This window comes from Lissotriton vulgaris, chromosome 6 (assembly GCF_964263255.1).
Source record: "Lissotriton vulgaris chromosome 6, aLisVul1.2, whole genome shotgun sequence".
NCBI lineage: Eukaryota > Metazoa > Chordata > Amphibia > Caudata > Salamandridae > Lissotriton > Lissotriton vulgaris.
Window position 1 is genome coordinate 1,757,809,550 of NC_141694.1, and position 27,001 is coordinate 1,757,836,550.

Consider the following 27,001-nt stretch of genomic DNA (forward strand, 5'->3'; position numbering starts at 1 on the left):
CACATGATGTTCAGTGAGACTCGACCCTGGTTCCTCAGATTCGAGGTCGACTGCCCTAGCCGTTACACCAACTCCTCTCCCATATTGCGTTTGCCAGGACGGACACTGTTCGCCCTTCAGTCTCTACAACAAACAAATGATCTTTGCTCATCCTCCGGGGGCTGGAGACAAGACCCCAACAGCATGTGTATGGCATGGGGGCACAGCAGGCGCGGTGCATCCATTCGGGCGTTGGGGCGTAGCCCCACTAAGCCACATGGACGCACGCACGCTAAGCAAGCAAAATGCAATTGTATTTGCCAATACTCCTTACCTTGACCTTCCGTCCTCGACTCCTTCCTCACCTCACGCGTCACGCTGCTGAAGCCTTGGGGTGGGGCGCCACCGGCTGGGCTGCGGCAGCTTGTTTGAGTGGCACGGGGCTATAACCAGCCCGAGCATGCGCAGAGCACAGGCTTCCACCTTTACAAGGGACCCAAGGGTGCTGCTTCATGCCGCCAGGGCCGCGGCAGCCCCCTGGTCTAAATGGGCGATCAGGGCGAATACTAACTGTGCCCCCCCAGGCGCAGTGCAGCCACGTCACCGGCGCACACAGTCACGCTAGACCTTGTGCTGGTGCGTGTAGTGAGTTCAGTGACTGTCTGCTGAGTCTGACTGCTGGCTGGCTTTGTCACGTCGTCACTGTGACCACCTCAACTTTTCTATCTTGCAATAAACTTCACACTTGAAGTTATTCTATTTATGTTGTCCTTCATTGCAACACTCGCGCAGACTAAATGCCGGCTCGCACCTCTGATGATATAACTCGTGTCAGCGCGAAACGGAACATTAGGAGGAGGCCTGAAAACTGACTATGAGGCCTGCGAGACGAGTGCCAGGGCCCCTTCTGGAAACGGGAAGAAAGGAAGGGAAGAGAAGGAGAGGAGAGCTGAGAATGGGAGGGGACAGGATGGGAGGGAGGGAGGAGAAGGAGAGAAGAGAGAGAAGAGTAGAGAGAGGAGCATTGAGGGGAGGGGAGGAGAGGAGGAGAGGAGGGTAGTGGGAAGGGTAGAGAAGGGGAGGAGAGTACATGAAGGAAGTGGAGCTAAGGAGAGGAGGGGCGGGCTGGGCTGGGGAGGGTGACCGGCAGAGGAAGAGAGGAGAAGAGGGGTAGGGGATGGGAGAGGAGAGGAGAGAAGAGGAAAGGAGGAAGGAAGAGAGAAGGTAGGATGGAAATGCCAAGTACAGAAAGAAGGGCAGGTTGAGCAGAGATGGAGGAATTAAGGCACCCACTTGTACAGTCCTTAAATATTACCATTCTACATACTGTGGTTATTACTGTGCAGTAATACCTGTGTACCTGTCATTACAGATTTATGGCCAATCACTGTGTGACTTCAGTGAAGCCATGCAGTAGCCATTGGCCATGGCTGTGTGTGTGGTGATGTCCCAGGCGCGCCACAGCCCAAGTCACCGGCGCACACAGTCACACTAGACCTAGTGCTGGTGCGTGTAGTGAGTTAGTGACTGTCTGATGGCAATTGCTTTATTAACCTTCCTGCTTTCTCAAATTTGCTTGAAAGTGCACCATTTTTCTTCTCTTTTTTCAAAATTTTCTCTTATGGTGGTTCAGGCTCACGGCGCAGTATGCCAATCATTTTACGGCCCACCACTTTCAAATGTCACCAGCCGCCCCTGGGGCACAGTGTGCCTAAGGGGCTGAAGAGAGAGGACTCCTCAAGATCGACGGTCAGGGTCTGAAATTTAAAAAACACAACACTAGGGGAAGGGGTCGCATGCCCTGGTGACAGAAGGCACCGGTTTGAGCTGACCTGTTGGAGGCTGTAGTTGCATCATGATTTTCCGGTGGCGGGCATGTCAAGGAAAAGAACAAAGCTGCTCCCTCCACTGCCTTTGGGTCCACTATTGGCTCAGCTGGGTCAATCATCTCTCCTGCAATCTGGGTCACAGGATGGTGCATGCAGGAAAACAATATAAGGGGCACCTATATCCTCCCAAGTGTGCCGCAACAGGCTGCTGTTTTTGTGTTTCCCTTTCATGTTGCTCATCTCTCCCTGAAAATGTCTGGTAGACCACATAGTTCAAGTACGGAGGATGGGCTCCGGCTTGCAGGATTGTGTGATCTGACTAAAGACACAGACCACCAGTCCAACAATTTAATGAACAAATGGACACAGACTTAGACAATATTACAATACTTTTTAATTCTTCATGACAGCCAGCACAGCAAAGTTGGCTAAATATGCAACTCAGACTGAGTCGCATCAGCATGCCTCATTGTGGGAGGAGGTCAAGGCGCTATAAATGCATGACTAATGCATTTTAGTGCAGTGATGCAGACATCAGCACTAAAATGCGTTAGTCTAACCCCTGATCAGCATGCCTCATTGTGGGAGGAGGTCAAGGCGCTATAAATGCATGACTAATGCATTTTAGTGCAGGGATGCAGATATCAGCACTAAAATGCGTTAGTCTAACCCCTGATTCGTGCTACTTGGCAGAACTGGGATGAGTATCCTGGCGCCTAGAGAAAGAGGTGCTGCCTTGACTGGGGCCTATATAAAGAGCCAGTTCTCAGTTTTTTTCAGAATTCTAGGACTAAGCTTGCAACTGTAGTATGTATAATGGGGAGGTAATTCCAGGCTTTAGGAGCTAGATATGAGAAGACACCGCCGCCGGCTCTGACTCTTCGGATGTGGGGACATGGGAGAGCAGCAACCTGACGAAACGTAGGTGTGTGGTAGGGGTGTGGAGGCTGATGCGGACATTCAATTATGCTGGTCCTTGGTTGTGCATTGCTTTGTACGTGTGTGTGAGTAATTTGAAAAGGGTGCATTTGTGAATGGGAAGCCAAAGAAGGCCAATGAGGTGTGTGGATATGTAGGGGTGAGGTGGGAGTTGATTCTGGCCACTGTGTTCACGATAATATGAAGTCCCTTGGTGAGCCTGGTGGTGATGCCTACGTAAGATGTGTCTCAGTTGTCAAGCTTGTTTGTGATTAGGTGTGGGTGATTGATCGACAGGTCTTTAGCGGAAGCCATCAGAAACTTTTCCTGAGTAGCTTAAGAGTGTGGAAACAGGAGGAGGTGATACTCTTAACCTAGTTAGTCATCGAGATTTGATTGTCGATCATGATCCCTAGGTTCCTAGCATCGCTCGATGGGATGGATGTGGGTCCTAATTCTTAAGTGTAGCACGCCGAAGACCAAAGTGAGGCGTCTTTCCTGAAGAGTGCTACCTCCGTTTTGTTTGCGTAAAGCTTCAAGCAGTCGGTCTTCATACAGTAAGCGACTTCTGACATGCAGTCGACACATTTTGTTTGAGTGCTAGAGGTGTCCACAGAGAAGAAGAGGATGAGCTGGATGTCATCAGCGTACAAGATGACGTCAAGTCCGCAAGCTCAGACAATGCTGGTGAAGGGGGCCATGTAGACATTTAAGAACATGGGGGTGAGTGATAAGCCTTGGGGAATGCTGCATATTAGGTTAAACGCAGAGGAGGTAAATGGGGCCAGGCTGATATGCTGTATGCAGACTGTGAGAACGGAGCTGATCCACTGAAGTGCAGGTCTGTGTAGTCTGGTCTCGTAGAAGCATTGGCTGAAGGTTGGGCAGGAGACGGTGTTGGAGGCAGTGAAGAGGTTAAGAAGGATGAGGGCTGCTGTGTCGTCCTTGTCCATGTTGAAACGGATGTCATTGGTGGAGGCTATGTAGGCGTTCTTGGTGCCTTGATTTGGTCTGCATCTGGATTCTGAAGGGTTTAGGAGTAGTAGTCTTTGAGGGGAAGAGATTGAAAAGTTTCTCCAAGACTTGTCTGTTAAGGGTAGCAGGGAGATCAGTCTGTAGCTCGCTGGCATCTTCTAGTCCACTGAAGGTTTTTTCAGTAGCGGTAGGATGGTGGCATGTTTCCAGATGTCCGGGAAGTTGGCGGTGGTGAAAGAATCAGTGAGTATCAGAGTGAGGTCTGTACATATAGGTTTCAGTCTTTGGTGAAGGCGAAGTGCGGGCAGGTGCCCAAGAGATCTCCTGAGTAGACAGAGGACCTGGTGGTGGTAGTTTCCAGGGTGATGGTGGTGGGCCAGCATGTCCAGGACGTTTTCAATGTGTTCTTTTTTTGTTGGAGGGCTGCAAGAGTGAAGAGGTCCTGTTGTGATGATGGCAGCAGGGGAAGTGGATTCCTTCACTATTGAGAACATTTCTTTAGAGCTGTTGGTACTGTTATCAATCCGTCTGGCAGCACTGAGCATTTTGTGAATCTGAGTTCTTGGTGGTAGTGCTGAAGGGCGAATCTGTAGGTATTTCTGTCATTGTTGTCGTGGATGTCACCAATCCAGCACCTGCTGTTTGCAATGGTGTTTGGTGATTATTAGGTTGTCTGTGTACCAGCTTACATGTGCTCTGGTCTTTAATGTGGTGGTGGTCTTGAGCGGGGAAGGGTGTCCAAGCAGGTTGAGATTCAGTTTTTGAAGTTGCTGATGGATCTGGAGATTTCCTCAAAAATAGAGTTCCATTTGCATCTTGTGGTCATGGTGTGGTTCCCCGTTGGTGGGCTAGGTGTGTAGGTCGAATCAGACAAGGAAATGGTTGATCCAGGTGAGGGTGTGTGTTTGTCTACCGTGATATCTGATAAATTGATGAAGAAAGGGTGGAGGTGTGGGTGGGGTACTTCACTCGTTGGGTATGTTTGAATGTCTGCAGGTCTTCCAGGAGTATGTTGGTGTTTGGGTCAGTGTGGTCCTCCAAGTGGAAATTGAGGCTGCCAAGCGGAGGAAATTGCTGGAGTTGCGTATAGGGGAGGTGATGATGTCCCCAGTGGTATTTCCAAAGACGACTCTTGGGAGGCGGGTAGAGTAGGAGTCCTCCCAAGGTGGTTTTACTCGAGATGCTGAGTTTGAAAGCCAGGTGTGGTCACTGATGTTTGCCTAGGTGAGGGAGCAGATGATAGAGATACTGGTTCTGTCCTGCGTAATAATCTTGTAGCCTAGAGGGATGGTTATTTAAAATGTCCAGATTGGATGCGGGTATGAGCCAGGTCTCAGTGAGGAAGAGTAGGTTTGTGAAGAGGTCGTGCAGAGGTCGCAGTCTTTGATACTGTGTTTAACGAGCGAGCAGGTGTTGAGGAGTGTGCAGGCCAGGGTGGTATGGGTGTTGTGCATGTCATCTGAGGCAAGTTCGTGTATGTGGGGAGGGAGGAATAGGGTGTGTGTGCTGGGAGAGAAGCAGGTGAAGCAACATGCAATGCAGTCAAATGCACCTTCAGTGTGGAATTGGGGAGGCCAGGCTGCAGCGTAGGGTTGGATATACGGGTTTCAAAACATAGAGGGCAGAGGCAAAGTAAATGGCTTGGGCTGCAGTGGTTGGGTGGAGGGCCATGGATCCCCGTGCCGAGCATGGGGCTGACAGCTTGCCTTTGAGGCACCTTCAGCAACTTTGTAGCAACTGCTACCTTTGGCGATCCCAAGTAATGTCCGTGTCTACAAGACCTATTCTTTGTCTGGTCTTGCTGCTAACTTGCGACGCGACATACCCAGGCTCCTGGTGGGGAAGACAGATTTTAACAACCTCAATTCTTCGTTGTGCTCCTAGAGACTATGAAACTGCACTCTGGCATATGACTTCTCCTTTTAAGCTCTTTTGTGTCTCAGTTAACTGGTGCAGTGCCTCGCCTCTGTTGATTAGATTAAGTGGTAAGAGACAGGTCCTGTAAACCAGGAAACAAATGTCTTTACAGCTTCACCACAATGATTCACTACATATCTCTTCTTCCTTAACTACAAGCCCCTTGCCTTCGTAGGTCCCAATGGATTCTCCTTCCCCTTACCAATACTTTTCACCAAGTTACCTCCTTTACATGTCTCTGTTTAGGCCCACAGAATGGTCAGACAATTATACTGAGCCACAGCCCATGGCATTAGTCCATACATTCCTCCACGGAATACCGCTTCCAGTATTCATGCCTGCGGATAATCTGATTATTCTACAATTCAACCAATAGTGTTCCTCTTCACATATCAACTGCTCGAGGCATGAAGCGGGGACCTGGAACTTCTGGATGCTGAACTCTGTTACATGGCGGAGCACCTGAAGCAGGCAGCACATTGGCTGGATGAGGGGTACAACCGGACAAATTAGTTATTAAAGAGTAGACACTGTGACATCCCACTAGATAGTTTGCTGATGAGAGGCAGATGAGTGCTGAGCCACATGCTTTGTGTATGGACCAGATCTGTGGAGTGTGGGTCTTGGTAGTTAGGAGGATGCTGAAACGCTCTCTGTGTGTGTCAGATATGCATATTTGGAGTATGTCACTATTGCTAGGGTTAGTGCATCCTGCCAGATGAGAGTAGAATGTCATGACCTCAACAGACCATTTGATGTAATCCCTCACTGCTCTCCCCTGGTGGCATTTATTGCTGTGCCCCTGCTGTACAAGTCACTTGTCTGTTGCCTCAATAAACTTCAGGCTTCAACCTCGACTTGTGTGAGTCACATCAGTCAATCAATCAATAGATTTGTAGAGCGCTACTTGTCACACATGAGGGTATCCAGGCGCTGGAAGGGTCCAGTGGACGGGAAACATCCTTTACGACGCAACTTTTACCACGCAGTACCTTTACAACGCAGGTTTTTCAACGCAAATCATTACAACGACTTGCGCTGGGGAGCGCTCTAGGATAGGTAATAGTTTAATTTACTATCCAACACCTTCCCTACTATCCACGGGGACTGGAGATGGAATAGTAAATTAAACTATTCACTATCCAGCACCCCCCAACGCAAGTCGTTGTAATGACTTGCGTTGAAAAACCTGCATTGTAAAAGCAAGTGTTGTAACAACGTACATCCCCAGTGGATTAGCCAAATAGCCAGGTCTTCAGGGACTTTCGGAACTCTGGAAGAGACGGGAGGTCCATAGGTAAAAGGGTAGCTCGTTCCATGTCTTGCTGCCAGGTAGGAATAGGAGCGACCTCCGCATCTGCTACGTCGGCTGCAGGGGGTGAGGGTTAGAGAAAGGGATGTAGAGCATCACTGCAGAGTACACAACAATTTGTGCCGATTGCCCACAACATGGCAGTGGATCAATGGAAATAATAGTGGTGCATGACACTTGCGGGTTTATACCTGGAAGGTAGATTTATCACTTTTACTGCTGCTGCAGGATTCCTATGGGATAGGTGCAGGCCACTCTTTGCAGGATGCTAAGCTAGAGAGATGTGGCCTACCTTCCCTGATGCACCCACGCCCATAAAAACCATAGGAGGCTGCACACCAACTATAAATATGGCATTGTATGCTGACAGACCACAAACAAGATTAAAAGTGCAGGAGAATTGGCAAGCAAGTGCTGCTGAACACATTACGAACATGGAATGGGATAGGGCGTGTATTGAAGTTAAAAGGGAGTCAAGCAATGCACACCTCAAGCTTATGCAATATAATTATGTTCACATGACTTATCATACCCAAACTAAATTATGTTCTGAATGTGCTCTATGTCACTGAAAAGAGACTGACTTCATACTCATGATATGGAGGTGTCTGATTGTATGAGGCTTCTGAGATGGATGTCTTGGGTAAACTTTGGCTTTTTAAAAAGGTTGCACCATGTTCCTTACGATTAGACACTGTTAGCACAGGTTCATACTGGAAAAAGGGGAAGATAGGGAGAAAATATGCAATGTTAGGTTTGATGCTGGCTAAACGAAGAATTGCTGTACACTGGCTCGCAGCCAGGCCCGACGGTCAATATTTGGGTCAAAGATATGGTAGAGTGGGCCAGTGCAGAAGACCTAAAGAAAAAATCCGAAAAGATTAAAAATTAGAAGAAGATGTAGTGGTATAGGCCGAGATGGTTAGATTCTTGACTGACCCCCTGATACCAGGCCACCATGATGGCTAGAGGTTGGACACACTGCACTTGGGGACAACCTTCCCTGGGGAGGATGGCACTGGAGGGTCTAAGAGAACAAATGACAGTGATGAAACAGCAGAAAGATCCCAAGATATTAGTCAGATGTACAAGACTTGCCTTGAAAATGCATGAAGACGTAATGTATGTCTCAACACCCCGGTGATGATACCCCTATATGACTAAGCCGATACAGCCAGCCCTTTGGTTACATATATTGTCCTTCGAGAACACAGAAAGATGGTGCTCCTTCAAAGATGCTGTCACAAGGGGATACAGGTATGACAGAGAGAGTGGTGGACAGGAGTGCAAATGACATTAGTTTGAAATAGTTAACGTTGGTTTGTTGTATAGGATCGCACTACTACTGAGTTGTAAAAATGATTGAAAGCATACTAGATACACAGTGTAACTTATATATAGTAGGCTGGATACATACACCCTGCTGCTTAGAAGTGTGTAACTAATAAAACTAAAAGGAAGAAAACAATTATTTCATGGATTAAAAAACTGTCATGGAGTAATATTATTTTTGCTTTAAAATACTAAGAATAATTACTCCAAAGTCTGCGGTGCAAACAGTTCAAAGCGGAGCGCAAGAAGGTGCAGTGGAGGCACAGTACCCTTGGAGTGAGTGTGACCACAGGGACATGCCCTCAGGCCTGTCCTGTTATGAGGTATCACTGAATACTTCACGGGGCAATAATAAGAGCTCCAGGGAACGGTAAGTGAGCCTACTGTTTTGTTTGATGTGTGGTACATTCAGGGGCCGTATTACACCTTGTACCCTGGAGGTGCAATGGGAGTGTGTGCCTGCCTTTTTGCGCCCCAGGGCACAATGGAGTTATGGAAGCGGCCACGGATGCTTGTGCGTCCCCTTCTGTAATACTGATCGCGCTGGTGCACATGTAGCGCCAGGCTATCAATGGAGGTCTTTGCCTCATTTGCATTTGAACATGGCCCTCTGCAAATGAGCAAATCACTTTGCCTCTGCCCCTGTGCTATATTATGGACACAGACTCAGAGGCAAACTTGTCCTAAGGCAAAAAGGTGGGACACTTTCAATGTGCCTCTTAAAGACAGCCCTTTGGAGGGGCAAAAGGGGGTCCCATGGATCCCCCATACATCACCCTACAGGCCGGTGCAGTCACTCACTGCACCTGCCTACAAGGGGATCTATGGCCTCTTCAAAGTGCAGGCAGCATACCACTTGCACTGTGAAACACGGAGCAGCTTTGAATCAGCTGCTTCGTATTTCACTTGAATGTAATGCCCTGAGGGGGGAACAAGTTCACAGCTGCCCTGGGGGCATTGCATTCTATGTAACAGAGCACACTATCCCTGTTTGCGCCAGGCGCACCTTTTGAATAGTGCACCATGCTGCAAACAGGGAAAGTGCACCATATGCATAATACAGACTAAGGAAGCAGGAAACAGAGATGCACGAACAGATGGGTACTAACATTTAGACTTGACAAAAGTCCCAGACCCTGAGTTGCCGTTTGAAGTGGGCTGAAACATGTTGATGCATAATACGGTGTGAGGACATTATACCCCCTTTTAGACACCCACATCGCCTAGTTTTTAACCATGCCAAAGGCACCCAACATTAAAGGGAAGATGGGGTGCTCTCTAGGTATTTATATCTTACAATAGATGGAACCCTATTTGTAAAAATATTAGAAGTCCTCTCTCAAATATAGTTGAGTCCATTCTGGTTTATTTATTATTATTATTTTTTATTTCTAAGTTTCCAAAACCTTTATTGATAATCACACAGGTGACACTGCTAGAGGCCAACAACCATGAGGCAGGCAGCTATCTTGATATTATGACACCGTAAATTATATTGTACACAGCCATAGAGCCGACATCACAAAGTGCCCGGCGGCAATCCATGTCTAAGAGGCATCCTAGAATTTCAAAAATGTGTGATACAGGTATCGAGCAGATGTAAGAGGTTTCGGAATTAACATAAAAAAGCACCATAGCAACCCCCCTACGACTAGCATTGCATATAACTCATCTTGCATTCCAGCCATTGAGATAATACACTAAAAGCAACCATTAAATAAACTTTCACCATACCTGTCATCCTCCCAAACATAAAACCCCCAAAAGACACACTCCTGCCCCTATTTCACTCTTCAGTAGACACCCCCCCTCCCACCTTTAATAAAACAAAAAGCCTCCCATTCAACATAAACAATCACTCGGCACACAAATCTGTTCCCATTTGACCCAACCATCCCACTAATGGTTCCCATATATCAATAGGTCTTGACCTCAGTGGCAAAAGTTCCCAGTATGTTGTCAATTGATCATTGCAGTAAACTGCCAATTTTATCCAGCCTGCAATAGTAGGTGGGGACACTCTCTTCCAATGTATCGCGATCTGTCTTTTTGCTAGCAACAAAAGCAGGGCAACTAGTTTGCGGGAGCCACTAGGAACCCCATAACGTAACCCAACAATGCCATAAGAGGGTCTAGTCTCAAGTCCAATTCTACAATGTGCCCGATATGCCGTATGACCTCTACCCAATACTTCTCAATCTGTCTGCACTCCCAAGTCAGGTGGCAAAAGGTAGCGTCAAGCTTCCCACATCTCCAGCATTTAGCGTTATTTTGAAGACCCCTCCTCAAGAGTTGTTTGGGTGTACGATATGTTCTATGAAGATAGTTGAAATGAATCAGCCTCAATCTATAGTTCGGCGATAAATTTTCAAGCTGCGAGCAGCAGAACCGCCATTGTTTATCTGTGATTACTAAACCGGTCTCTCTCACCCAGTCCGACTTTGACGAGCTAATTAACACCGGAGCAGTGTCCTGCGTTACTCTATATATAGGCTGTTGGACTTGGTCCTTAAGGCAGGTTCACCCCTAATCTTTTTGCTTTCGATCTGTGATCTGTGTGGATGATTTTCTGGTCTGTGCGCACTTTTTCTCTGTGTCCCAGAGTAAAGTGCGTGCATGTAGTTAGGCTGGCCTGCTCTCCCATAGGGATGCATGGGGAATGTCTGTGTCCCTAGTAGTTCCTGATGTGTGGGGAGTGCATGCTCGAATTTGGTATGTGCGTGTTCGTGGGAATGAATGCTTCACAATGGTGTATGTGGCATGTGTGTGTCATGAGTAGAAATGCCATTTCTAGGACTTGGCATATTACTGTAAAATATGCCTGCAGTGTGATTGGCTGGAGCTGGCTGGTGAGCCTGGCTCCAGGAAGGCTGGATGGGTCTGCCCGGTGGTGAGTGTGAGATCAGCATGCTTGATGGCTTGGGAGGAGTGCACCTGGTCCCTGATGGGCCTGGACTTTCCCCAGACAATGCTGGCTCCACCCCCTGTAGTGCGACTGATGGCCCTAGCCCTGCCAGTGAATAGAGAGGGTGGTTGAGGTAAACAGAGTACTTCAGAACCAGCTGCGACTGGTTTTCCCCCCACCCTGCACCCTGAGACAAAGGGGTTTTTCTGTATAAGGAGGGGCTGTGTCCCCATACAATTTGTCCTGTTCTTGGTTCTGCCTAGGATCTTGCCAGAGGGGGCTGTTACTGCTGCAGGGGCCAAGAGGACCGCCACTTGGCTGTCTCCCTGCCTGGAGACCCAATGTGCTGGCTCTGGCCCTGCCTTGCCCCTCTGCCTGCCTCCAGACCCTGCTGGAGCTGTTGCTGTGCCTGGAAGCGCTTCTACTGGATTTATAGCGCTAGGAGCGCTTTCCTTATGCCCCAGCGCTCAATAGCGCTTTGCTTTTATTTTTGGCGCTTGGGAGCGCTGTGCCTCGACCTTCAGAGCTTGGGAGCGCTTTATTTGCATTGCCGGTGCCACCCGGCATTGGGACCGATATTGCCGATTTTTGTGAATAGCGAGTGCCACCTCGCTTTATCTTTTAAATTGAAGGCCGGTGCCACCCGGCATTGCCCCGTGTTGTTTTATTTAATTACAGGCCGGTGCCCACCCGGCATTGCCAAGAAATCACCGCCGCAGCCCAGGAGTGTGTATTGCCCCGGCCGGGCCGCCGCGCTGCCTGCAGCGACCCGGAAGTCCCGCCTCCTGACCCCCAGGGCCGCGCTGCCATTGGCGGCCCCGGCGGAAGTCAGGCGGCGTGCAGCGAGACGAGGCCAGGCGGGAGCGCGAGAGGAGCAGCCGGCGCGTCCTGCCCGAGGCTCCCGATCGGGGGGAGAGCCCCGGGACGAGTGAAGAGGGGCCCCGCAGAGGAGACCGGCGGAAGAGTGCTCCTCCGCCCTGCAGGCCCAGCGAGACACCCAGTGAGTGCCTGAAGGGGGAGAGGGGCGTCGGGACACATTGTCGGTGTCCGCCCCTCCCCCATAGCGCGACCTCGCGCCTGTAGCTGTTTAGAGCCACGAGGCTCTGGGGGCATTTTTCTTGAGTACAGAGTCCCCCGTGAGGGACTCCAATGCCCCCCATTTGTTCTGTGGGAGCCACGAGGCTTCCAGGTGCCAGTTCGCTTCTTTAAGAGCCCAGAGAGGCTCATGACCCGCACCTGATCCCGAGCCCAGCGAGGCTCATCGCCCACATCGTATGTAGAGCCCTGAGAGAGGCTCTGGGGGCATTTTCATGATTTTGAGAGCGCTGAAGCTCTATTTGCCTATTTGCTTTGCGAGCCCCTGAGAGGCTCCTTGCCCACTTTTGTTCTTGAGCCCTCCTGGCTCCAACGTTTGCCCAGTTCATATTTACAACTGTCCAGCACTTAGTGGACAGTTGCCACGTTTAGGCTTGTGTTCTGTGCTGCCTGCGCAGACCTCCCTGACACTGAGACTCAGGGCATTCCGCCCCTTTCGAGGCCAGTTGGCCTGAGGGACATTGTGAGTGTTGTGCTTTGTGCACCCCGCGCATTGTAATTTCTTGATATGTGATTCTTGCGCAAAATGTTCTACTCTGCACCTCTGTGTTTAATGCCTCATGTGCGATTGTTTATGTCCGCTTACCTTTTCTAAAAGTGACCTGATTAGGTATTTCATGTTTATCCCCTTTGCTAAGAGTGACCTGCATAGAGGATTGTTGATGTCCCATTTTATGTTTATACATTATGCTAAATGTGACCTGCATAGTAGATTGTTGATGTCCCATTTTATGTTTAGGTTTCCTTCCCTTTGCTAAGAGTGAATTGCTTAGGTGTTGGTATTCCTTCCTTAGGTCCTGATGAGAAGGTCCTAGTTACCTGCGTAATTGCCTACAGTGTTTTAGGGTTGCATAGGAGGTCTTTACTCTGTTCCAGTGATTACTGGATGTGTGTTGCATTTATAATTTTGGTGCTAATCATTCTATGTTTACGACATAAGTGTATATCTACCAGTATTATTTTCTGACAAGTGCCTACCCCTGACAGTGGTCCATGTGGCCCTGTCCTGTACATAATTCCCCTTGTAAATTCTGCCCGTGCCCCTGGCACATTGTACAGTTTGCGTGTGTTATCTAATGTATTTTGTTTATTATAATACAAAGGCTATTTTTTATATATAACCTTGTGTGGAGTCTTTTCTTTGTGGTGGGCCTTGGGTGTTGTTGCTGGGGTGCGTGCGCAAATACTTAACTCATACCGCCTCCAAGTTTAGCCTAGACTGCTCGCGCCACGTTACCTAGACGGCGAGTGGGGGTTGCCTTGGTGTGTGACTCCCCTGCCCTGACTTAAGAAATGGTGATCCCTGACTGACCTCGACGCGAGTCTTGGCCGGCCAGGGTCCCGTTTCTAACATTGGCGGCAAACGGTGAGGATAAGGATTTGTGTTTGCGCTGTACCACAGTGGCGACAGGCCACACTTCAAAGCTCTGCATTTTTTAGATAACCGCATTTTTGGGGATTATTGTTTTTTAGGGAAGTTCAGTTTTGCTTCTCCTGAAAGGTGTCATTTGTATTTTGTCCAGTACCTTGTTCCCCACCCTGCTCCCAGAGTCGGCTACCTGTGTCACTAGTGGTCAGGTTGAGAGAATCAGGGGTGGTAGAAACTGCCTTACCAGTCCGAGGGGAGGGTTGTGTGTGAATGAGTGTGTGTTATGCTGGACAGTGGAGTGCAAGTTCTCAGATAGGAATCTTGCTGAATTTTGTCGATTGTATTCTCCTGTTTAGCTCAGACCCCCAGGTTCCCTGTGTCAAACTTTTCCTGAGAACGTCCGCCAAAATGGAGCCAGTTTTTGATCTCTGTAGTCTGTTTAGGTACAGTAGATTAGAGCTGGTCAGATTCTGCGAAAAGGGAGGCATAGAGGTGAGTGAGTTGGTTACTCAGTCCCAGCTTAGGGACAGCCTGATCCTGTGGCAAAAGGGTCAGTGGGATCTTGAGCACAGTGAGAGAAATAGGGCCCGGGCCGCACGCCATGAGGGTGGTGAGTCTGTGGAGAGCCCTGAAGATTCTGTTGATGAATGTGAATTGGATGGTGATGACAGTGGATGGATGTCAGCAGAGAGTGAGGACCCCATAGATAGGGAGTCCCTTGCTGGGTCCAGTGTCAGTACCAGCGCCCCATCCCTTTCCCTGTCCCCAGAGGAGTGGTTGGATAGGAAGGAAGAGAGGGAGTATCAGCTAGCGTTGGAACAGCTCAGGTTGGAGCATGCCAAGCTAGAGGCTGAGAGGGCCTTGTTCAGGGAGAAGGTAGCCCAAGAGAGTAGGTTACCCCCTGAGTGCATGTGTAATTGTCTGGATTCCCCAATTAGGGTGGAGTCCAGTGGTGGCAGCTTTTTAAGTGTTGGTGTTGACAGTCCCACTCCCAGTTCCCCGAGTATGGTTCCTGTTTCTCCAGAGGAGGAGAATAGGTGGAGGTTTAGGAACCTTAGGAAACCGTCTCACCAGAAATGGAAGTATTTTGTGGATGACTGTTCAGATGCAATGTGGGACTGACTGAAGGCTAACTCGGACGTTGAGGTGGACGATGAGGTGGACGGTGTGGTGAATATGTTCCTCAAAGAGCAGTTGCTCAGTGTTGTTTGTCCAGAGTTGCGTCAGCACCTGCTGAAGTTGAAGTGTTTTTGTCCTTGGGACCTTGCAGATGAAGCAGAGCGCTGGGAGAGTGCAAGAGGTTCCTTAGCGCCGCTAGTGAGTGATTCCAATAATAGTGGGTCAGGTTTTCTCCAACCCAGCGTGGTGGAGGAGGGTGAGAGTAGCCCAGCTAGGTCTCAGTATAGTGAGGAGGGTGTAGGGGCTTGCTGTCTGTCTCAGTGGAGCGGAAGTAAGTGTGAGACCGAGAGTCCCCAGACGCCCGAAGCCCTGCCTCAGAGCCTGGATGGTTTCTTTAGGGAACACCAGGGTGGGGACCTATGCTTTCCTGTTAGTCCACTTGAGGGAGATCTCCTAGTGTGTGGAGGACCTGGGGCATCTGTGAGCGGAGCTTCTGTAGTTGTGGAGACTGGCCGTACTGCTCCAGGAGGGAGAGTACAGAAGTCCAGTGAAAAGAGTGATTTGGGAGTGACCTGTGAGTCCTCAGAAGTCCTGGAGTGCCAGGCAGTGATTCCACCGAAAGTTCTAGACCGGAGGTTGGAGGTCCAGGTTCAGGGTTTGCCTGACCTGAAGGGTGGGAGTACTGTAAGCAGTGTCCTAACCAGTTCTTTCTCCAGAGGTACCGCCCCGGTTGGGAGGGAGCAGGACTCTGGAAGGGGGTGCAGAGGGTGGGAAAGCCCACCTCTGACCCCGGTACCACCTGAGGGGTTAAACCCTAGGTTGGGAGAGTGGTGTTTAGAGGGTACCCCTCGCAGGGGGAGGAGGAACCCTAGGAGAAGAGGTAAGGGGAGGAGAGCCTTCCCTGAGACTCCTGGTCCACCTAAGGTTGTAGACCCTAGGCTGGAGAACCAGTGGCAGTCTAGCCCTGTCTTGCAGACAGGAAGAGTGGAAAATGGCTGTTATGTGCCAGGGGTTACTATCCCCCACTTTGTGAGTTGGCAGGATCCAGTGGCACCTGGGTGGCCTAGGGCCTGGTCCTGGCCGAGGGCAGCTGGAGAGTACCAGTGGGGTAGTCCAGTTAGTCCCTACCATAGTTTTAGAAAGAACCCCAGGGGTTCACCGTGGCGTAAAACAGGAGGGTGTCCCTGCAGTTGCGGGCCCGCGTCCGTGTTTTATCGCCCCAAGCAGGGAAGTCCATCACGGTGGTGATTGGTCTGCCCTGCGTTTTGGCTGGAAGGGGGTTGTGTTGGACTTGGCCCTTAAGGCAGGTTCACCCCTAATCTTTTTGCTTTCGATCTGTGATCTGTGTGGATGATTTTCTGGTCTGTGCGCTCTTTTTCTCTGTGTCCCAGAGTAAAGTGCGTGCATGTAGTTAGGCTGGCCTGCTCTCCCATAGAGATGCATGGGGAATGTCTGTGTCCCTAGTAGTTCCTGATGTGTGGGGAGTGCATGCTCGAATTTGGTATGTGCGTGTTCGTGGGAATGAATGCTTCACAATGGTGTATGTGGCATGTGTGTGTCATGAGTAGAAATGCCATTTCTAGGACTTGGCATATTACTGTAAAATATGCCTGCAGTGTGATTGGCTGGAGCTGGCTGGTGAGCCTGGCTCCAGGAAGGCTGGATGGGTCTGCCCGGTGGTGAGTGTGAGATCAGCATGCTTGATGGCTTGGGAGGAGTGCACCTGGTCCCTGATGGGCCTGGACTTTCCCCAGACAATGCTGGCTCCACCCCCTGTAGTGCGACTGATGGCCCTAGCCCTGCCAGTGAATAGAGAGGGTGGTTGAGGTAAACAGAGTACTTCAGAACCAGCTGCGACTGGTTTTCCCCCCACCCTGCACCCTGAGACAAAGGGGGTTTTCTGTATAAGGAGGGGCTGTGTCCCCATACAATTTGTCCTGTTCTTGGTTCTGCCTAGGATCTTGCCAGAGGGGGCTGCTACTGCTGCAGGGGCCAAGAGAACCGCCACTTGGCTGTCTCCCTGCCTGGAGACCCAGTGTGCTGGCTCTGGCCCTGCCTTGCCCCTCTGCCTGCCTCCAGACCCTGCTGGAGCTGTTGCTGTGCCTGGAAGCGCTCTACTGGATTTATAGCGCTAGGAGCGCTTTCCTTATGCCCCAGCGCTCAATAGCGCTTTGCTTTTATTTTTGGCGCTTGGGAGCGCTGTGCCTCGACCTTCAGCGCTTGGGAGCGCTTTATTTGCATTGCCGGTGCCACCCGGCATTGGGACCGATATTGCCGATTTTTGTGAATAGCGAGTGCCACCTCGCTTTATCTTTTAAATTGAAGGCCGGTGCCACCCGGCATTGCCCCGTGTTGTTTTATTTAATTACAGGCCGGTGCCCACCCGGCATTGCCAAGAGATCACCGCCGCAGCCCAGGAGTGTGTATTGCCCCGGCCGGGCCGCCGCGCTGCCTGCAGCGACCCGGAAGTCCCGCCTCCTGACCCCCAGGGCCGCGCTGCCATTGGCGGCTCCGGCGGACGTCAGGCGGCGTGCAGCGAGACGAGGCCAGGCGGGAGCGCGAGAGGAGCAGCCGGTGCGTCCTGCCCGAGGCTCCCGATCGGAGGGAGAGCCCCGGGACGAGTGAAGAGGGGCCCCGCAGAGGAGACCGGCGGAAGAGTGCTCCTCCGCCCTGCAGGCCCAGCGAGACACCCGGTGAGTGCCTGAAGGGGGAGAGGGGCGTCGGGACACATTGTCGGTGTCCGCCCCTCCCCCATAGCGCGACCTCGCGCCTGTAGCTGTTTAGAGCCACGAGGCTCTGGGGGCATTTTTCTTGAGTACAGAGTCCCCCGTGAGGGACTCCAACGCCCCCATTTGTTCTGTGGGAGCCACGAGGCTTCCAGGTGCCAGTTCGCTTCTTTAAGAGCCCAGAGAGGCTCATGACCCGCACCTGATCCCGAGCCCAGCGAGGCTCATCGCCCACATCGTATGTAGAGCCCTGAGAGAGGCTCTGGGGGCATTTTCATGATTTTGAGAGCGTGAAGCTCTATTTGCCTATTTGCTTTGCGAGCCCCTGAGAGGCTCCTTGCCCACTTTTGTTCTTGAGCCCTCCTGGCTCCAACGTTTGCCCAGTTCATATTTACAACTGTCCAGCACTTAGTGGACAGTTGCCACGTTTAGGCTTGTGTTCTGTGCTGCCTGCGCAGACCTCCCTGACACTGAGACTCAGGGCATTCCGCCCCTTTCGAGGCCAGTTGGCCTGAGGGACATTGTGAGTGTTGTGCTTTGTGCACCCCGCGCATTGTAATTTCTTGATAAGTGATTCTTGCGCAAAATGTTCTACTCTGCACCTCTGTGTTTAATGCCTCATGTGCGATTGTTTATGTCCGCTTACCTTTTCTAAAAGTGACCTGATTAGGTATTTCATGTTTATCCCCTTTGCTAAGAGTGACCTGCATAGAGGATTGTTGATGTCCCATTTTATGTTTATCCATTATGCTAAATGTGACCTGCATAGTAGATTGTTGATGTCCCATTTTATGTTTAGGTTTCCTTCCCTTTGCTAAGAGTGAATTGCTTAGGTGTTGGTATTCCTTCCTTAGGTCCTGATGAGAAGGTCCTAGTTACCTGCGTAATTGCCTACAGTGTTTTAGGGTTGCGTAGGAGTTCTTTACTCTGTTCCAGTGATTACTGGATGTGTGTTGCATTTATAATTTTGGTGCTAATCATTCTATGTTTACGACATAAGTGTATATCTACCAGTATTATTTTCTGACAAGTGCCTACCCCTGACAGTGGTCCATATGGCCCTGTCCTGTACATAATTCCCCTTGTAAATTCTGCCCGTGCCCCTGGCACATTGTACAGTTTGCGTGTGTTATCTAATGTGTTTTGTTTATTATAATACAAAGGCTATTTTTTATATATAACCTTGTGTGGAGTCTTTTCTTTGTGGTGGGCCTTGGGTGTTGTTGCTGGGGTGCGTGCGCAAATACTTAACTCATACCGCCTCCAAGTTTAGCCTAGACTGCTCGCGCCACGTTACCTAGAGGGCGAGTGGGGGTTGCCTTGGTGTGTGACTCCCCTGCCCTGACTTTAGAAATGGTGATCCCTGACTGGCCTCGACGCGAGTCTTGGCCGGCCAGGGTCCCGTTTCTAACATACGCGTTATCATCTTACGAGGCGATTCTTTAGAAAGAAGCTCCTCCAACGCGGGCAGCGCAGGAGGTGCCGCTGGGAAATACGGGTAACGAGCCCTACATGCCGCTCTCAGTTGGTAATATAACAACAAGTCCGAGGCAGTAGGGTCACCCGGTGCACACATGGTTTGTAATGTCAAAAAATTATTGTCTGGGTATAAATCCCCTGCCGTGTCCAAACCGCGTTTATATGCTCTGTCCGTTACACCCCTGTCTGTCAGAGGTCCCAAAAGTGGATTACCCCCCAGCGGCATCGAGGGCGCAAACAATTCTGGAACGCCAGCTCGTTTAGCCAATTTCGACCATGCTCATCTCACCACTTCAACCGTGTTTATGTCTGTCGGTGACCTCTTATAAGGGTGATAAATGGTAGTATTGAGAGGGGAAGGTGCAGCCACATCCATTTCAATTGCCACATGTGGTTGGAACGGAATCAGGTGATGCCAGTAATGTAGGAATTAGGCTTGAGCACTATAGGCATATAATTCAAAGTCAGGTGCAGTGAGTCCACCCTGACTAAATGGGAGTGTCAAGAGGCTCCAAGAGACCCTCGGCTGTTTACCCACCCAAACTAGTTCCAAAATGGCCATCCTGAGGCGTTTAAAAAATTGACCGGTAAGGGGCAGAGGAATATTAACAAGCAGATACAAAAATGTAGGTAATACGACCATTTTAGTTATTGCTATACGTCCAGTAAGGGAAAGCGGCAGCGTATTCCACCTTTTAATTTTGACTTCCAGCCAATCCATGGCCGTGCCATAATTGGCAAGCCAAATTTCTTGTATGGACCTGCTGAACCAAATGCCTAGGTATTTAACCTCTGCCGATTCCCACGTTATCGGGTATGCTGTTTCGCATTGTTTCATATCATCAGTTAATGGTAACATTACTGACTTTGCCCAATTTATCCGTATGCACGACAGTCCACCGTATCGCACAAACTCCCTCCCTAGGCGGACCGCCCGGTATAGGCCTGGGGCCCAAGGATCTGTGAGCTCTCTCTACCAAGAACATCGGAGATAGTCCTTCTCCAAAGAGGTCTTTCATCATATCCTCTATGTAGCGTTCCATATTGGATATATCTGTGGATTCTGAAATTCCCGTGATACGCATGTTGTTTCGTCTAGACCTCGCCTCCAAATCCTCATTCTTTCTGCTGTATCAAAGCCAACACTTTGTCCATTCCTCTCACTTTCTTATCGAGCTTGGTTTGTCCTTCTTCTGTTTCGGTGACACGTGTTTCCAGAACACTCACTCTTCCCTCCTGCTTATCCATACGTCTCGTAATACCGTCCATTTGAGCAGTCATAGTGTCCATCTTGGAGTCAATGCCCTGCAAACTGGCCCTTAGTTCCTCAAACATCTTTTGAACATCTGCCGCTGGTAGCTGGCCTGCGTCCTCCTCCGCAGTTTCTTTATCCGCACCTCCCGAATCCGACGGTTTAGGCGGCTTACTTCTGTCAAAAGTTATTTTGGGCTGGCGTGTCTCAGGCTTCCCCTTTTGTTGAGCACGTTAGTTGCACACTCGAGACTGCCAGCAATGGATGACTGCACCTTTGTAATCACCTAACACGACAACTCTATTCAAATCTGCCAGACAAAATGGCCACCGTGGTCTAATTCGTTAGGGCGTTGGCCTCCAGTCACATATAGCACATGGCTCATAAAACGCTCTGGTGTCACACCATATAGATTTCCAATCGCAACTGGCAGCTCAGGGCGTTCCTCCAGTATAATCCCACAGCGCCAATGATACGTAATACCTTTATATCGTGCAGATGATAAGATGTGCAGTATAGGGACCGTTCTTCCTCACTCTCCCTTCAAGCCATCGAGCATGACACACAGTATCGCCACACAGCTTTTTGCCGAAGATATCTCATCCTATATCTAATGATGAATCATTGGCAATGTCCCGGACCACAGGCGCCACCAAACTAGTCCCACAGAATGGCGCACCAGCTCGCGATCCACAATGTCCCAAAATGGCAGTGCAATTCCCGGCCTCGGATGGTGGAGCCTTAGACAGCTTGATCCCGACGGTATGCACACATTCACCACACAGGTTGTGCCCAGGTGTCTTCCAGATATCCAATACACCTTCATAATGCAAGCCGTCTCCTTTCAGGCGCTCCCCGGTCGTTTGTCTAGACCACCCCGGCCTTTGGCAACTTCCGATGACTCGCAGGCTCCGCCAGGCAAATCTCTGCAACGGTGATCAGCGAACTCAATGTTCCGGTCACATCCACCACGCAGTGGCCACACTGCTGGTCTCCCCGGGTCACTGACCTTGTCGTATCCTCCACCGCTCGGAGGTACTCAGCATGCACCCAAATTTTCCGATCTTCCCTCCGGCGGTTCGCGCTACTTTAGTCCCCGGCTTAGGTCAGCCGGGAAGGCCGCTTCCCCGCTCCTGCAGTTATTCGGTCGCAACTTCGGTGCAGCCAGCGCTGTGCCACCCACACTTCGACAAGTCGGAGCTGGGTGCCGTATCAAGCTCAGGGCCCAAGCAGGTCCGAAATGCAGCGTGTTTTTATCAGATAATGAACTGATTTTGTGCTCGGCCGGTGGAGCTGCGAAGTTAGGCAGCCATTCCGCTCAGCGGCCAAGCCACGCCCCCAAGTCCATCCTGGTTTATAGGGTCCAAGGTTAGGCAGGGTGATGAAGCATGACACCATTAGGGTGTGTGAGGGTCACAAAAAGCACTTTCAGGTGCCACCTTGGAGGCAAGTGAGAGAAAAACCTGATAATCTTCTAGTAAAGAGAGTACAAGATATTTTTGGTTGACATTAAGTGATTTGGGACCCAGTATCCTGTGCTCCTGCTTTATGTTTGCAAACCTCCATTCCCTTATCTGGAGAGTGATGGTGCACACTCCCTGGAATTTGTGTGACAGACAGCCACACAGCACCCACTCTGAAAGGAAGCCAAGTTATAGAAAAAAGAATCAATCTAAGGGAGTAAATATGTGGATGTTGTAAATGGTCCTTTCTAGGTTATTTCCCTTGACTCTTTGCTTGTCTCCTTCCCGGTTTTCTACTGATCCGGATGCTAGCCTTAGGATTTTGAGCACATTCGACGCTGCCATACAGTGCCAGAGCGCTGTGCTTGTCATATACACACTGGTGATTGGTGTAGACATAATTGGTGGATTTGAGTTAGTGGTAAGTCCCTTGTCTAAGTGTAAGACATATGCCCAGGGCATGTACCTCGAATGCTTCTGCTTGGGCCTGCAGCACTGGTTGTGCCATCCACGGAGGTAACTCATATATCGTGCCGCAGGTTTCCCTTGGTGGGGCCTGTGTGCGCAGATTACTGTTACTTGGCTTGACAGTTAAAAATCCATATACCAAGGCTCTGCATGTCTCTTGCTATATCAGAGTTCTCCTTGGTGACAGGGTGCGGTGTCGGGAAGCGGTAGGGCATGTGCGCATTTTGGGTACATGCAAGGGTCTTGAATGGCACTGGGTGGTGTGTTCGGTACAACAGGCCTGCTTCTTGCATTGGATTAGCATGGGGGGAATGTAGGGAAAGGCTATTGAGCAGGATTCCCTGTGTGAAGAATGGTCACAGTATAGTGTTTGATATCGATGAGTTTGTAATGGTAAATCCTCTCTGGTAGTGCGAGTGGATTCTACATTACGTGTGTCGAAATGTCACTTTGGGAAAGTGGGCATTTTGACGATCAGGGCTCTGTGTGCCTGTCGGTCCATCTCTAATTCACATCTGGGTGCTGGGGGGGACAGCTACATCTGTGCATTCCGATAGAAGGCCATAAGCTATGGGCTCAAGGGAAACTCTGATTTTGAGGGGTCTCTCTGGGATGGAAGTGGCACCTGCATTCCAAGGGGTAGAGTCTTGGCTCTACTAAAGATAGTGATCTAACCTCCCGGGGTAGGATGGCAGACAGGACAGAATTTACTTGTGCATTTCAACGGTGGCCTTTTGAACTGATTGCATCTTCAAAGGCCATCGTAGGTATAACTACTGGGGCTCTGACCTCAGAAGATAGAGACGCTTTTGGTTGTGGAACCATACTACACTGATTCAACACTGGGACTTCAACATGAGGAATCATTCGGGCAGGAGAGACTGCAGCTGGATTATCTGCAGACTTGTGGTGGCCTGGAGCTTGTCATTCTCCAGGAAGGGAACTATCTCTTGGAGGATTTTGCATGGATGTTGCTGGACTAAAGGTAGTGCCAACTGTCATGGCCCTGGTCCCTAAGTAATCTCCAACGGTGGGGTGGCTGGCCTTCTGTCCAAGAGATCCCAGGGACAAATAGGATCTCTGTGTTTCCACAAGATCGTAAGGACTGCGCAAGGAGCAGCAGAAATGGGTGGAAGTGTTCGTCAGTTGTGACAAGGACCGTCCTGACGTACACCATCATCACACTCTGCAGAGGAGTATAGATCAGCAGCCCACCTGAGTTGCCAGAACGTGAGGAGTTTGAGGAGTGTGCTTGCAAGCAGGGAATCTGAGTTAGCTTGCACTCTGGAGTGTGTGATGTCAGAGGGATGTTGGGGGACCTGGGCTGGGAGCTGAGACTGTCTTCAACCTCCAGTTCAAGAGAACGACAGTGCCTGACATTGCGGCCTACATCCAAGGTCACTGGCTCCATATCCCTGGACCCACGTCACAAGGTACTTTGTTGTGGAGAACATCTTGACGAAACCCGAGGGGTGTCATTGTGCCTTCGGCTAGCTGCCGGGAGCTACAGCAGCTCACACCTGTGTCTGAGAGGAAACATTTCACCAGACGTGGACGTACGCATGTTTCCTGGATCACAACATTTTGTCTACAAGGGGAGAGCGATCCCGCACTTGTGCAGGTGCCGCCGGGTGCCTGCAGGTCGAATCCAGATGGACAAAACTAAGTAACTGTTTCTTTCCGTTTTAGGTGGTTCTGTCAATCTAATCAACGTGGCACCAGCAGGGGCAACGTCTATCTTTGGCTGGTACAGAGTGATTAAGGGGCTGGGTCACTAGGCGCAGTCAAAGACTGTAATTTCTTCACCATTGCAAATGTTGGGGTATGTAATATTGGGAAGGTCGTGTTTGTCGTTTACCTCTGAATAGGGCATATATGGCTATGCCATTCTGCGGCTAATGAGAACGTTTGCCAATTGCATATACCTGTAAAGTATATATTCAATGTGCAGATCATTTTGATTTCAATGTATATATTGTGTGGATTTCCATGTGTATGTGTAATACAAAGACCAGTGTTTTATACATACGGTGTGGAGTCTTTTTGTAGTGTACACAGTGTGTTGCGAGGGTGGTGATGTGCCAATACTTTACACATTGACCCTGAGGATAAGCCTGACTGTTCTGTGCCAAGCTACCTGACGGTGATCACAGGTTATCGTACACATATGTCGTACTCATCCTATCTAGGACAGGGGATTCCGACTGGCTTTGATACATTCCAGCCAGCCGGTAACCACTGGGTCTAACAGTGGATACCTATGCTATGGGTATAAATGTAAAAACAGCACCTCTCTTTGTGCACATCAGCTGCCGCCTATCATTAGTTCCACCATAGCCTGGTGAGTGGACAGAAGCCTTCCTCTTCCAAGGGGTATACTGTGGAGCACACCTAGGCCAACAAAGATGGGTGTTCAACTTGTAGATCAAGCAAACTCCAACTTCAAAGTGCCTTGAATGTGCTCCAAGATGTTGAGACCTGTGCTGTAAAAACACAGTGGCAATCTGAAACACTGAATGGAAGCACGGGGCAGGTATCTGCACAGTGCAAGTACTTCCATCCCCAGTGCTGGACCAAATCCAACCAGATGGTTAAGTCTATCATGTAGAGATGTATGCTCTAGCCAACATACAGCAACAATCTGGAAAAGTATTTAGATCATAGGTTGGAAAAAGTATTTTTTGCACCATCAACATCATGACATGGATGTCGATTTTCTTCCCTGCCAGACACACACAAAATCAAGGCATATTTACTATAGACAATTTAATGCTTTAGCTATATACACATCTTCTGCCACTGAGACAAAGAAGCTTTACTGTATCCAAATTCGACCTAAGGAGAGCATTTCATTTGTTCAGAATTCAACACAGAAGAGAAGAAAACAGTCTGTTTTATTATAAAGAGTATGTGGCCATGTCCTTTGGATTATGCAACGCACTATCACAAACAATTGCCAATACTATTCCTCATGGCATTTAGATGTATTCTGTTGATTATACTGATTTGAGTTGAAGTGGAGCCCAATGTAAAACTCCTGAATACAGAATGATTAAATCAATAAATCAATAATATAATATAATATAATATAATATAATAAAGTTACACATAAGGGAGAATCATCATTTAAACTTCAAACCACAACGCGTACAGTGTACAAAATGTGTAGGAATAAAGAAACCGAGTTCTAGGTAGATCAAAGCAGGGGCCACATCTGGCACAAAGGTAGCCAAACGTGCTCCCTGCGACCTTCTTGCTTGACATCCTGTCAAAGAACATTATTCCTCCTTCAATGATCGAGGGACTCCCCCAGGGGAGTAAAGGTGGAGGAAACCACCAGAACAGCTGATTTACCAACACACTCCTATGGCCTGGAGCAGTGAGACAACCCAAGTTGACACCAGTGCCTTCACCATGGCATGGAGAAATGTGAAGCAAGAATGGTGCTCTGGTGAGGGAGGGGAAGCAGCAGACCCACCAAAAAGACCTTGACAGTACCAACGATCCCCGATGAACTGAAATTGTGAAATTTGCCTTGGATGTAGGAGAAGGCGCTGACTCTGTGCACCTCTGGTGGGCCAGATGGAGGTATCCCTTTAAAGTCAGAGTGGACAGGGCCCGTTGTCTGTTCTAGAAAGAAAGAGGTGAGAAGGGATCAGGACGCGCTGCTGTAGAGGCTTTGGGACCCCCAGGGAGTACCCCACAGCAGTTAGATGACTTAAGGAAGTGAGGGGTTTCATCCCCCTGATTTAGTGTAGCCTCGTGCCTGAAAAATTCACCTGAGACTCATGGGTGGCTTGAGGAGGAGGAGAGCAGAATAAGGACTCCTTTGTTACTTCCTTTCTGCCACATTTGAGGGGAATAAGAGATGCCACGTGATGAAGGATCCGAGGCCATGACTGGAACAAAAACATTAATGTATGACAGGAAGAGACACAAGGCCATTGGACTCAGTAGGGCTCAGGTCCTGAAGTACAACTCAAAAACGACTGAAAATGACCCTTTCAGATGGAGCGTGTTTATGTGCCGCTCTGGCAGGCAACAGCCAGTGTATTCCTGCGCTGGGGCGCTCCTGCAGTGTTAGGTTCTAATTGGCATCGCAACCAGAATGAGGATGTGGTCAGAGTTGCCGACAGGGGAACTGGAGGACCAGGTTCGAATCCCGGCGCGGGCTCCTCATCCTGTGATTCCGGACAACTCCCTTAACCAGTGGCGCTTAAAAAAAAGTAAGCTTTATTGCAAATGTTCTGATTGTCATGTAAAGCGCTTAAATGCCCATGGCCCAGATTCACGCAATATCAAACTGCCAAAAATGAGGCCCTGCACGTATGACACTGAAGCTTACTTATGTGCCTATTGTTGAAATACTGGCTCACAGCCACGCCCCCAGACACGCCCCTAGCTGCCCACCCAGGCTAATTAGTGTGTCCCAGCACTTCTAATTTCCCATTTAAAGCACTGACTACAGTATTGTTCCATTACCTTGTTATTCTCTCACTACTTTTCACTAGTGTGAAGCAGAACAGCAGAAACCAGGAGGCTGGGAATCCAACCGCCCAGAGTCCCGTATTCTTTGGGTCGAAGGACGTCTTCTTGCCTGTGTGGAATTGTACTGAAAAGTGTCATTCGGCAGCTCACACAGAGTCTTATCTCAGTTCACTTACATATGGTTTTTAGAACGCTTGCGCCCTCTGCTGGTTTAAATTGAGCACGATGTTCACAGATGTCTGAATGAAGCCAAGAATATTGTCAATCTAACATAACTCAATTAAGTTGAGCTATAAATCAATAAATCTGTTTTCAAAACAGTTAATGAATCTGTACATAAAAAATCTGAGTTGTAAGACTAGAAAATACATACAA